This window comes from Heptranchias perlo, chromosome 39, assembly GCF_035084215.1.
Source record: "Heptranchias perlo isolate sHepPer1 chromosome 39, sHepPer1.hap1, whole genome shotgun sequence".
NCBI lineage: Eukaryota > Metazoa > Chordata > Chondrichthyes > Hexanchiformes > Hexanchidae > Heptranchias > Heptranchias perlo.
The window spans coordinates 40,836-53,075 of record NC_090363.1 but is presented as its reverse complement, the minus strand read 5'-3'; the positions used below and the strand labels follow the sequence as shown (position 1 = coordinate 53,075).

Below are 12,240 nucleotides of genomic sequence, written 5' to 3'. Positions count from 1 at the left end.
GAGGGTGGGGAGTTGGATGGGGTACAGTGTGTGTGAGAGGGAGTGGGGAGTTGGGTGGGGTACAGTGTCTGTGAGAGGGTGGGGAGTTGGATGGGGTACAGTGTCTGTGAGAGGGAGTGGGGAGTTGGATGGGGTACAGTGTCTGTGAGAGGGTGGGGAGTTGGATGGGGTACAGTGTCGGTGTGAGAGGGAGTGGGGAGTTGGATGGGGTCCAGTGTCTGTGAGAGGGAGTGGGGAGTTGGATGGGGTACAGTGTCTGTGAGAGGGTGGGGAGTTGGATGGGGTCCAGTGTCTGTGAGAGGGAGTGGGGAGTTGGATGGGGTCCAGTGTCGGTGAGAGGGAGTGGGGAGTTGGATGGGGTCCAGTGTCAGTGTGAGAGGGAGTGGGGAGTTGGATGGGGTACAGTGTCTGTGAGAGGGAGTGGGGAGTTGGATGGGGTACAGTGTCTGTGAGAGGGAGTGGGGAGTTGGATGGGGTACAGTGTCTGTGAGAGGGAGTGGGGAGTTGGATGGGGTACAGTGTCTGTGAGAGGGAGTGGGGAGTTGGATGGGGTACAGTGTCTGTGAGAGGGAGTGGGGAGTTGGATGGGTTACAGTGTCTGTGAGAGGGAGTGGGGAGTTGGATGGGGTACAGTGTCAGTGTGAGAGGGAGTGGGGAGTTGGATGGGGTACAGTGTCTGTGAGAGGGAGTGGGGAGTTGGATGGGGTCCAGTGTCAGTGTGAGAGGGAGTGGGGAGTTGGATGGGGTACAGTGTCTGTGAGAGGGAGTGGGGAGTTGGATGGGGTACAGTGTCAGTGTGAGAGGGAGTGGGGAGTTGGATGGGGTACAGTGTCGGTGTGAGAGGGAGTGGGGAGTTGGATGGGGTCCAGTGTCTGTGAGAGGGAGTGGGGAGTTGGATGGGGTACAGTGTCTGTGTGAGAGGGTGGGGAGTTGGATGGGGTACAGTGTCGGTGTGAGAGGGAGTGGGGAGTTGGATGGGGTACAGTGTCTGTGAGAGGGAGTGGGGAGTTGGATGGGGTACAGTGTCTGTGAGAGGGAGTGGGGAGTTGGATGGGGTCCAGTGTCTGTGAGAGGGAGTGGGGAGTTGGATGGGGTCCAGTGTCAGTGTGAGAGGGAGTGGGGAGTTGGATGGGGTACAGTGTCGGTGTGAGAGGGAGTGGGGAGTTGGATGGGGTCCAGTGTCGGTGTGAGAGGGAGTGGGGAGTTGGATGGGGTACAGTGTCTGTGAGAGGGTGGGGAGTTGGATGGGGTACAGTGTCGGTGTGAGAGGGAGTGGGGAGTTGGATGGGGTACAGTGTCTGTGAGAGGGGGTGGGGAGTTGGATGGGGTACAGTGTCTGTGAGAGGGTGGGGAGTTGGATGGGGTACAGTGTCTGTGAGAGGGTGGGGAGTTGGATGGGGTACAGTGTCTGTGAGAGGGTGGGGAGTTGGATGGGGTACAGTGTCGGTGTGAGAGGGAGTGGGGAGTTGGATGGGGTACAGTGTCTGTGAGAGGGGGTGGGGAGTTGGATGGGGTACAGTGTCTGTGAGAGGGTGGGGAGTTGGATGGGGGACAGTGTCTGTGAGAGGGGGTGGGGAGTTGGATGGGGTACAGTGTCTGTGAGAGGGTGGGGAGTTGGATGGGGTACAGTGTCTGTGAGAGGGAGTGGGGAGTTGGATGGGGTACAGTGTCTGTGAGAGGGAGTGGGGAGTTGGATGGGGTCCAGTGTCGGTGTGAGAGGGAGTGGGGAGTTGGATGGGGTACAGTGTCTGTGAGAGGGTGGGGAGTTGGATGGGGTACAGTGTCTGTGAGAGGGAGTGGGGAGTTGGATGGGGTACAGTGTCTGTGAGAGGGAGTGGGGAGTTGGATGGGGTACAGTGTCTGTGAGAGGGAGTGGGGAGTTGGATGGGGTACAGTGTCTGTGAGAGGGTGGGGAGTTGGATGGGGTACAGTGTCAGTGTGAGAGGGAGTGGGGAGTTGGATGGGGTGCAGTGTGTGTGAGAGGGAGTGGGGAGTTGGATGGGGTACAGTGTCTGTGAGAGGGTGGGGAGTTGGATGGGGTACAGTGTCTGTGAGAGGGAGTGGGGAGTTGGATGGGGTACAGTGTCTGTGAGAGGGAGTGGGGAGTTGGATGGGGTACAGTGTCTGTGAGAGGGTGGGGAGTTGGATGGGGTACAGTGTCTGTGAGAGGGAGTGGGGAGTTGGATGGGGTACAGTGTCTGTGAGAGGGAGTGGGGAGTTGGATGGGGTCCAGTGTCTGTGAGAGGGAGTGGGGAGATGGATGGGGTCCAGTGTCGGTGTGAGAGGGAGTGGGGAGTTGGATGGGGTCCAGTGTCTGTGGGAGGGGGTGGGGAGTTGGATGGGGTACAGTGTCGGTGTGAGAGGGTGGGGAGTTGGATGGGGTGCAGTGTCGGTGTGAGAGGGTGGGGAGTTGGATGGGGTCCAGTGTCAGTGAGAGGGAGTGGGGAGTTGGATGGGGTCCAGTGTCTGTGAGAGGGAGTGGGGAGTTGGATGGGGTCCAGTGTCTGTGAGAGGGAGTGGGGAGTTGGATGGGGTACAGTGTCTGTGAGAGGGAGTGGGGAGTTGGATGGGGTACAGTGTCGGTGTGAGGGTGGGGAGTTGGATGGGGTCCAGTGTCTGTGAGAGGGAGTGGGGAGTTGGATGGGGTACAGTGTCTGTGAGAGGGAGTGGGGAGTTGGATGGGGTGCAGTGTCAGTGAGAGGGAGTGGGGAGTTGGATGGGGTACAGTGTCTGTGAGAGGGAGTGGGGAGTTGGATGGGGTACAGTGTCTGTGAGAGGGAGTGGGGAGTTGGATGGGGTGCAGTGTCTGTGAGAGGGAGTGGGGAGTTGGATGGGGTGCAGTGTCTGTGAGAGGGAGTGGGGAGTTGGATGGGGTACAGTGTCTGTGAGAGGGAGTGGGGAGTTGGATGGGGTACAGTGTCTGTGTGAGAGGGAGTGGGGAGTTGGATGGGGTGCAGTGTCGGTGTGAGAGGGTGGGGAGTTGGATGGGGTACAGTGTCAGTGTGAGAGGGAGTGGGGAGTTGGATGGGGTCCAGTGTCTGTGAGAGGGAGTGGGGAGTTGGATGGGGTCCAGTGTCTGTGAGAGGGAGTGGGGAGTTGGATGGGGTACAGTGTCTGTGAGAGGGTGGGGAGTTGGATGGGGTACAGTGTCTGTGAGAGGGTGGGGAGTTGGATGGGGTACAGTGTCTGTGAGAGGGAGTGGGGAGTTGGATGGGGTACAGTGTCTGTGAGAGGGAGTGGGGAGTTGGATGGGGTACAGTGTCTGTGACAGGGAGTGGGGAGTTGGATGGGGTCCAGTGTCGGTGTGAGAGGGAGTGGGGAGTTGGATGGGGTACAGTGTCTGTGAGAGGGTGGGGAGTTGGATGGGGTACAGTGTCTGTGAGAGGGAGTGGGGAGTTGGATGGGGTACAGTGTCTGTGAGAGGGTGGGGAGTTGGATGGGGTACAGTGTCTGTGAGAGGGTGGGGAGTTGGATGGGGTACAGTGTCAGTGTGAGAGGGAGTGGGGAGTTGGATGGGGTACAGTGTCTGTGAGAGGGAGTGGGGAGTTGGATGGGGTACAGTGTCTGTGAGAGGGTGGGGAGTTGGATGGGGTACAGTGTCTGTGAGAGGGAGTGGGGAGTTGGATGGGGTACAGTGTCTGTGAGAGGGTGGGGAGTTGGATGGGGTACAGTGTGTGTGAGAGGGAGTGGGGAGTTGGGTGGGGTACAGTGTCTGTGAGAGGGTGGGGAGTTGGATGGGGTACAGTGTCTGTGAGAGGGAGTGGGGAGTTGGATGGGGTACAGTGTCTGTGAGAGGGTGGGGAGTTGGATGGGGTACAGTGTCGGTGTGAGAGGGAGTGGGGAGTTGGATGGGGTCCAGTGTCTGTGAGAGGGAGTGGGGAGTTGGATGGGGTACAGTGTCTGTGAGAGGGTGGGGAGTTGGATGGGGTCCAGTGTCTGTGAGAGGGAGTGGGGAGTTGGATGGGGTCCAGTGTCGGTGAGAGGGAGTGGGGAGTTGGATGGGGTCCAGTGTCAGTGTGAGAGGGAGTGGGGAGTTGGATGGGGTACAGTGTCTGTGAGAGGGAGTGGGGAGTTGGATGGGGTACAGTGTCTGTGAGAGGGAGTGGGGAGTTGGATGGGGTACAGTGTCTGTGAGAGGGAGTGGGGAGTTGGATGGGGTACAGTGTCTGTGAGAGGGAGTGGGGAGTTGGATGGGGTACAGTGTCTGTGAGAGGGAGTGGGGAGTTGGATGGGTTACAGTGTCTGTGAGAGGGAGTGGGGAGTTGGATGGGGTACAGTGTCAGTGTGAGAGGGAGTGGGGAGTTGGATGGGGTACAGTGTCTGTGAGAGGGAGTGGGGAGTTGGATGGGGTCCAGTGTCAGTGTGAGAGGGAGTGGGGAGTTGGATGGGGTACAGTGTCTGTGAGAGGGAGTGGGGAGTTGGATGGGGTACAGTGTCAGTGTGAGAGGGAGTGGGGAGTTGGATGGGGTACAGTGTCGGTGTGAGAGGGAGTGGGGAGTTGGATGGGGTCCAGTGTCTGTGAGAGGGAGTGGGGAGTTGGATGGGGTACAGTGTCTGTGTGAGAGGGTGGGGAGTTGGATGGGGTACAGTGTCGGTGTGAGAGGGAGTGGGGAGTTGGATGGGGTACAGTGTCTGTGAGAGGGAGTGGGGAGTTGGATGGGGTACAGTGTCTGTGAGAGGGAGTGGGGAGTTGGATGGGGTCCAGTGTCTGTGAGAGGGAGTGGGGAGTTGGATGGGGTCCAGTGTCTGTGAGAGGGAGTGGGGAGTTGGATGGGGTCCAGTGTCTGTGAGAGGGAGTGGGGAGTTGGATGGGGTGCAGTGTCTGTGAGAGGGAGTGGGGAGTTGGATGGGGTACAGTGTCTGTGAGAGGGGGTGGGGAGTTGGATGGGGTACAGTGTCTGTGAGAGGGTGGGGAGTTGGATGGGGTACAGTGTCGGTGTGAGAGGGAGTGGGGAGTTGGATGGGGTACAGTGTCGGTGTGAGAGGGAGTGGGGAGTTGGATGGGGTCCAGTGTCTGTGAGAGGGAGTGGGGAGTTGGATGGGGTACAGTGTCTGTGAGAGGGTGGGGAGTTGGATGGGGTACAGTGTCTGTGAGAGGGTGGGGAGTTGGATGGGGTACAGTGTCTGTGTGAGAGGGAGTGGGGAGTTGGATGGGGTGCAGTGTCAGTGTGAGAGGGAGTGGGGAGTTGGATGGGGTCCAGTGTCGGTGTGAGAGGGAGTGGGGAGTTGGATGGGGTACAGTGTCTGTGAGAGGGTGGGGAGTTGGATGGGGTACAGTGTCGGTGTGAGAGGGAGTGGGGAGTTGGATGGGGTACAGTGTCTGTGAGAGGGGGTGGGGAGTTGGATGGGGTACAGTGTCTGTGAGAGGGTGGGGAGTTGGATGGGGTACAGTGTCTGTGAGAGGGGGTGGGGAGTTGGATGGGGTACAGTGTCTGTGAGAGGGTGGGGAGTTGGATGGGGTACAGTGTCTGTGAGAGGGTGGGGAGTTGGATGGGGTACAGTGTCTGTGAGAGGGTGGGGAGTTGGATGGGGTACAGTGTCGGTGTGAGAGGGAGTGGGGAGTTGGATGGGGTACAGTGTCTGTGAGAGGGAGTGGGGAGTTGGATGGGGTACAGTGTCTGTGAGAGGGAGTGGGGAGTTGGATGGGGTACAGTGTCTGTGAGAGGGGGTGGGGAGTTGGATGGGGTGCAGTGTCTGTGAGAGGGAGTGGGGAGTTGGATGGGGTACAGTGTCTGTGAGAGGGAGTGGGGAGTTGGATGGGGTACAGTGTCTGTGAGAGGGAGTGGGGAGTTGGATGGGGTACAGTGTCTGTGAGAGGGTGGGGAGTTGGATGGGGTACAGTGTCTGTGAGAGGGGTTGGGGAGTTGGATGGGGTACAGTGTCTGTGAGAGGGTGGGGAGTTGGATGGGGTACAGTGTCTGTGAGAGGGGGTGGGGAGTTGGATGGGGTACAGTGTCTGTGAGAGGGTGGGGAGTTGGATGGGGTACAGTGTCGGTGTGAGAGGGAGTGGGGAGTTGGATGGGGTACAGTGTCTGTGAGAGGGGGTGGGGAGTTGGATGGGGTACAGTGTCAGTGTGAGAGGGAGTGGGGAGTTGGATGGGGTGCAGTGTCGGTGTGAGAGGGAGTGGGGAGTTGGATGGGGTACAGTGTCTGTGAGAGGGAGTGGGGAGTTGGATGGGGTACAGTGTCTGTGAGAGGGAGTGGGGAGTTGGATGGGGTCCAGTGTCGGTGTGAGAGGGAGTGGGGAGTTGGATGGGGTCCAGTGTCTGTGAGAGGGAGTGGGGAGTTGGATGGGGTGCAGTGTCAGTGTGAGAGGGTGGGGAGTTGGATGGGGTGCAGTGTCTGTGAGAGGGAGTGGGGAGTTGGATGGGGTACAGTGTCTGTGAGAGGGAGTGGGGAGTTGGATGGGGTGCAGTGTCTGTGAGAGGGAGTGGGGAGTTGGATGGGGTACAGTGTCTGTGAGAGGGAGTGGGGAGTTGGATGGGGTCCAGTGTCTGTGAGAGGGAGTGGGGAGTTGGATGGGGTCCAGTGTCTGTGAGAGGGAGTGGGGAGTTGGATGGGGTGCAGTGTCGGTGTGAGAGGGAGTGGGGAGTTGGATGGGGTACAGTGTCTGTGAGAGGGAGTGGGGAGTTGGATGGGGTACAGTGTCTGTGAGAGGGAGTGGGGAGTTGGATGTGGTACAGTGTCTGTGAGAGGGAGTGGGGAGTTGGATGGGGTACAGTGTCAGTGTGAGAGGGAGTGGGGAGTTGGATGGGGTACAGTGTCTGTGAGAGGGAGTGGGGAGTTGGATGGGGTACAGTGTCTGTGAGAGGGAGTGGGGAGTTGGATGGGGTACAGTGTCGGTGTGAGAGGGAGTGGGGAGTTGGATGGGGTCCAGTGTCTGTGAGAGGGAGTGGGGAGTTGGATGGGGTACAGTGTCTGTGTGAGAGGGTGGGGAGTTGGATGGGGTACAGTGTCTGTGAGAGGGTGGGGAGTTGGATGGGTTCCAGTGTCGGTGTGAGAGGGAGTGGGGAGTTGGATGGGGTCCAGTGTCAGTGTGAGAGGGAGTGGGGAGTTGGATGGGGTACAGTGTCTGTGAGAGGGAGTGGGGAGTTGGATGGGGTGCAGTGTCTGTGAGAGGGAGTGGGGAGTTGGATGGGGTACAGTGTCTGTGAGAGGGAGTGGGGAGTTGGATGGGGTGCAGTGTCTGTGAGAGGGAGTGGGGAGTTGGATGGGGTACAGTGTCGGTGTGAGTGGGAGTGGGGAGTTGGATGGGGTACAGTGTCTGTGAGAGGGAGTGGGGAGTTGGATGGGGTACAGTGTCTGTGAGAGGGAGTGGGGAGTTGGATGGGGTACAGTGTCTGTGAGAGGGGGTGGGGAGTTGGATGGGGTGCAGTGTCTGTGAGAGGGAGTGGGGAGTTGGATGGGGTACAGTGTCTGTGAGAGGGAGTGGGGAGTTGGATGGGGTACAGTGTCTGTGAGAGGGAGTGGGGAGTTGGATGGGGTACAGTGTCTGTGAGAGGGTGGGGAGTTGGATGGGGTACAGTGTCTGTGAGAGGGGTTGGGGAGTTGGATGGGGTACAGTGTCTGTGAGAGGGTGGGGAGTTGGATGGGGTACAGTGTCTGTGAGAGGGGGTGGGGAGTTGGATGGGGTACAGTGTCTGTGAGAGGGTGGGGAGTTGGATGGGGTACAGTGTCGGTGTGAGAGGGAGTGGGGAGTTGGATGGGGTACAGTGTCTGTGAGAGGGGGTGGGGAGTTGGATGGGGTACAGTGTCAGTGTGAGAGGGAGTGGGGAGTTGGATGGGGTGCAGTGTCGGTGTGAGAGGGAGTGGGGAGTTGGATGGGGTACAGTGTCTGTGAGAGGGAGTGGGGAGTTGGATGGGGTACAGTGTCTGTGAGAGGGAGTGGGGAGTTGGATGGGGTCCAGTGTCGGTGTGAGAGGGAGTGGGGAGTTGGATGGGGTCCAGTGTCTGTGAGAGGGAGTGGGGAGTTGGATGGGGTGCAGTGTCAGTGTGAGAGGGTGGGGAGTTGGATGGGGTGCAGTGTCTGTGAGAGGGAGTGGGGAGTTGGATGGGGTACAGTGTCTGTGAGAGGGAGTGGGGAGTTGGATGGGGTGCAGTGTCTGTGAGAGGGAGTGGGGAGTTGGATGGGGTACAGTGTCTGTGAGAGGGAGTGGGGAGTTGGATGGGGTCCAGTGTCTGTGAGAGGGAGTGTGGAGTTGGATGGGGTCCAGTGTCTGTGAGAGGGAGTGGGGAGTTGGATGGGGTGCAGTGTCGGTGTGAGAGGGAGTGGGGAGTTGGATGGGGTACAGTGTCTGTGAGAGGGAGTGGGGAGTTGGATGGGGTACAGTGTCTGTGAGAGGGAGTGGGGAGTTGGATGTGGTACAGTGTCTGTGAGAGGGAGTGGGGAGTTGGATGGGGTACAGTGTCAGTGTGAGAGGGAGTGGGGAGTTGGATGGGGTACAGTGTCTGTGAGAGGGAGTGGGGAGTTGGATGGGGTACAGTGTCTGTGAGAGGGAGTGGGGAGTTGGATGGGGTACAGTGTCGGTGTGAGAGGGAGTGGGGAGTTGGATGGGGTCCAGTGTCTGTGAGAGGGAGTGGGGAGTTGGATGGGGTACAGTGTCTGTGTGAGAGGGTGGGGTTGGATGGGGTCCAGTGTCAGTGTGAGAGGGAGTGGGGAGTTGGATGGGGTACAGTGTCTGTGAGAGGGAGTGGGGAGTTGGATGGGGTGCAGTGTCTGTGAGAGGGAGTGGGGAGTTGGATGGGGTACAGTGTCGGTGTGAGTGGGAGTGGGGAGTTGGATGGGGTCCAGTGTCTGTGAGAGGGAGTGGGGAGTTGGATGGGGTACAGTGTCAGTGTGAGAGGGAGTGGGGAGTTGGATGGGGTACAGTGTCAGTGTGAGAGGGAGTGGGGAGTTGGATGGGGTCCAGTGTCTGTGAGAGGGAGTGGGGAGTTGGATGGGGTACAGTGTCTGTGTGAGAGGGTGGGGAGTTGGATGGGGTGCAGTGTCTGTGAGAGGGAGTGGGGAGTTGGATGGGGTACAGTGTCTGTGAGAGGGTGGGGAGTTGGATGGGGTACAGTGTCTGTGAGAGGGTGGGGAGTTGGATGGGGTACAGTGTCTGTGAGAGGGTGGGGAGTTGGATGGGGTGCAGTGTCTGTGAGAGGGTGGGGAGTTGGATGGGGTACAGTGTGTGTGAGAGGGTGGGGAGTTGGATGGGGTACAGTGTCTGTGAGAGGGAGTGGGGAGTTGGATGGGGTACAGTGTCAGTGTGAGAGGGAGTGGGGAGTTGGATGGGGTACAGTGTCTGTGAGAGGGAGTGGGGAGTTGGATGGGGTACAGTGTGTGTGAGAGGGAGTGGGGAGTTGGATGGGGTGCAGTGTCGGTGTGAGAGGGAGTGGGGAGTTGGATGGGGTACAGTGTGTGTGAGAGGGAGTGGGGAGTTGGATGGGGTGCAGTGTCGGTGTGAGAGGGAGTGGGGAGTTGGATGGGGTCCAGTGTCTGTGAGAGGGAGTGGGGAGTTGGATGGGGTCCAGTGTCTGTGAGAGGGAGTGGGGAGTTGGATGGGGTACAGTGTCTGTGAGAGGGAGTGGGGAGTTGGATGGGGTCCAGTGTCTGTGAGAGGGAGTGGGGAGTTGGATGGGGTCCAGTGTCTGTGAGAGGGAGTGGGCAGTTGGATGGGGTGCAGTGATTTTGAGGTGATAGGATGTTGGATCGGGAAGAATCATAAAATCATAGAATCTTTATATCATAGAAACTTACGGCACAGGAAGAGGCCATTCGGCCAATCATGTCCGTGCCGGCTGAAAAAGAGTTATCCAGCTTAATCCCACTTTCCAGCACTTGGTCCGTAGCCCTGTAGGTTACAGCACTTGAAGTGCACATCCAGGTACTTTTTGAATGAGTTGAGGGTTTCTGCCTCTACCACCCTTTCAGACAGAGAGTTCCAGACCCCCACCACCCTCTGGGTAAAAAACTTTTCCTCTGCTCCCCTCTAATACTCCTACTAATTATTTTAAATCTATGCCCCCTGGTCACTGACCCCTCTGTTAAGGGAAATAGGTCCTCCCTATCCACTCTATCTAGTCCTGTCATAATTTTATACACTTCAATTAAATCTCAGCTCAGCCTCCTTTGTTCCACAGTAAACAACCCCAGCCTACCCAATCTTTTCATAGCTAAAATTCTCCAGCCCTGGCAACATCCTCGCAAATCTTCTCTGTACTCTCTCTAGTGCAATCACATCTTTCCTGTAATGTGGTGACCAGAACTGTATGCAGTACTCTATCTGTGGCCGAACCAATGTTTTATAAAGTTCTAGCATAACCTCCCTGCTCTTATATTCTATGCCTCGGCTAATAAAGGAAAGTATCCCTTATGCCTTTTTAACCACCTTATCTACCTGTCCTGCTATCTTCAGGGATCTGTGGACATGCACTCCAAGGTCTCTTTGTTCCTCTACACCTCTCAGTATCCTCCCATTTATTGTGTATTCCCTTGCCTTGTTTGCTCTCCCCAAATGCATTACCTCACACTTCTCCGGACCTGACCAGTCCATTGATATCTTCCTGCAGTCTACAGCTTTCCTCCTCACTATCAACCACACGGCCAATTTTTATATCATCTGTAAACTTCTTGATCATGCCCTCTACATTTAAGTCCAAATCATTAATATATACCACAAAAAGCAAGGGACCTCGTACTGAGCTTTGGGAACCCCACTGGAAACAGCCTTCCAGTCGCATAAACACCCGTCGACCATTACCCTTTGCTTCCTGCCACTGAGCCAATTTTGGATCCAATTTGCCACTTTCCCTTGGATCCCATGGGCTTTTACTTTTTTGACCAGTCTGCCATTTGGGACCTTGTCAAAAGCCTCGCTAAAATCCATGTAGACAACATCAAACACATTACCCTCATCGACCCTCCTTGTTACCTGCTCAAAAAATTCAATCAAGTTCGTCAGACACGACTTTCCCTTAACAAATCCATAACCGGAGACTTTCTAAATGACGATTTGTGCTGTCCCTCAGAATCGATTTCAATAATTTGCCCACCACTGAGGTTAGACTGACTGGCCTATAATTACTCGGTCGATCCCTTTCTCCCTTTTTAAACAACGGCACAACATTAGCAATCCTCCAATCCATCGGCACCACGCCTGTATCCAGTGAGGATTGGAAAATGATGATCAGAGCTTCCGCTATTTCCTTCCTTCCTTCTCTTAGCCTGGGATACATTTCATCGGGGCCTGGCGATTTATCTACTTTCAAAGATGCTAATCCCCTTAATACTTCCTCTCTCACTATGTTTGTCTGTGTGAGAGGTGAGGAGTTAGATGGGGTACAGTGTCTCTGTGAAAGGGTGGGGAGTGGGATGGGGTACAGTGTCTGTGAGAGGGTGGGGATTTGGATGGGGTACAATGTGTCTGTGAAAGGTGGGGAGTGGGATGGGGTACAATGTGTCTGTGAAAGGTGGGGTGTGGGATGGGGTACAATGTGTCTGTGTGAAAGGGGGGGAGTGGGATGGGGTACAGTGTGTCTGTGTGAAAGGGGGGGAGTGGGATGGGGTACAGTGTGTCTGTGTGAAAGGGGGGGAGTGGGATGGGGTACAGTGTGTCTGTGTGAAAGGGGGGGTGTGGGATGGGGTACAATGTGTCTGTGTGAAAGGGGGGGAGTGGGATGGGGTACAGTGTGTCTCTGTGAAAGGTGGGGTGTGGGATGGGGTACAGTGTGTCTGTGTGAAAGGGGGGGAGTGGGATGGGGTACAGTGTGTCTGTGAAAGGGGGGGAGTGGGATGGGGTACAGTGTGTCTGTGTGAAAGGGGGGGAGTGGGATGGAGTACAGTGTCTGTGTGAAAGGTGGGGTGTGGGATGGGGTACAGTGTGTCTGTGTGAAAGGGTGGGGAGTGGGATGGGGTACAGTGTGTCTGTGAAAGGGGGGGAGTGGGATGGGGTACAGTGTCTCTGTGAAAGGGGGGGAGTGGGATGGGGTACAGTGTGTCTGTGAAAGGGGGGGAGTGGGATGGGGTACAGTGTGTCTGTGTGAAAGGGGGGGAGTGGGATGGAGTACAGTGTCTGTGTGAAAGGTGGGGTGTGGGATGGGGTACAGTGTGTCTGTGTGAAAGGGTGGGGAGTGGGATGGGGTACAGTGTGTCTGTGAAAGGGGGGGAGTGGGATGGGGTACAGTGTCTCTGTGAAAGGGGGGGAGTGGGATGGGGTACAGTGTCTCTGTGAAAGGTGGGGAGTGGGATGGGGTACAGTG

At 57.1% G+C, this 12,240-nt stretch overlaps 1 protein-coding gene across 2 annotated transcripts in view; it reads right to left on the bottom strand.

Moving 5' to 3' along the window:
• Nucleotides 1-12,240, bottom strand: part of LOC137305031 (HEPACAM family member 2-like) — a 114,065-nt gene that overhangs the window by 87,702 nt on the left and 14,123 nt on the right. The window lies entirely within an intron of this gene.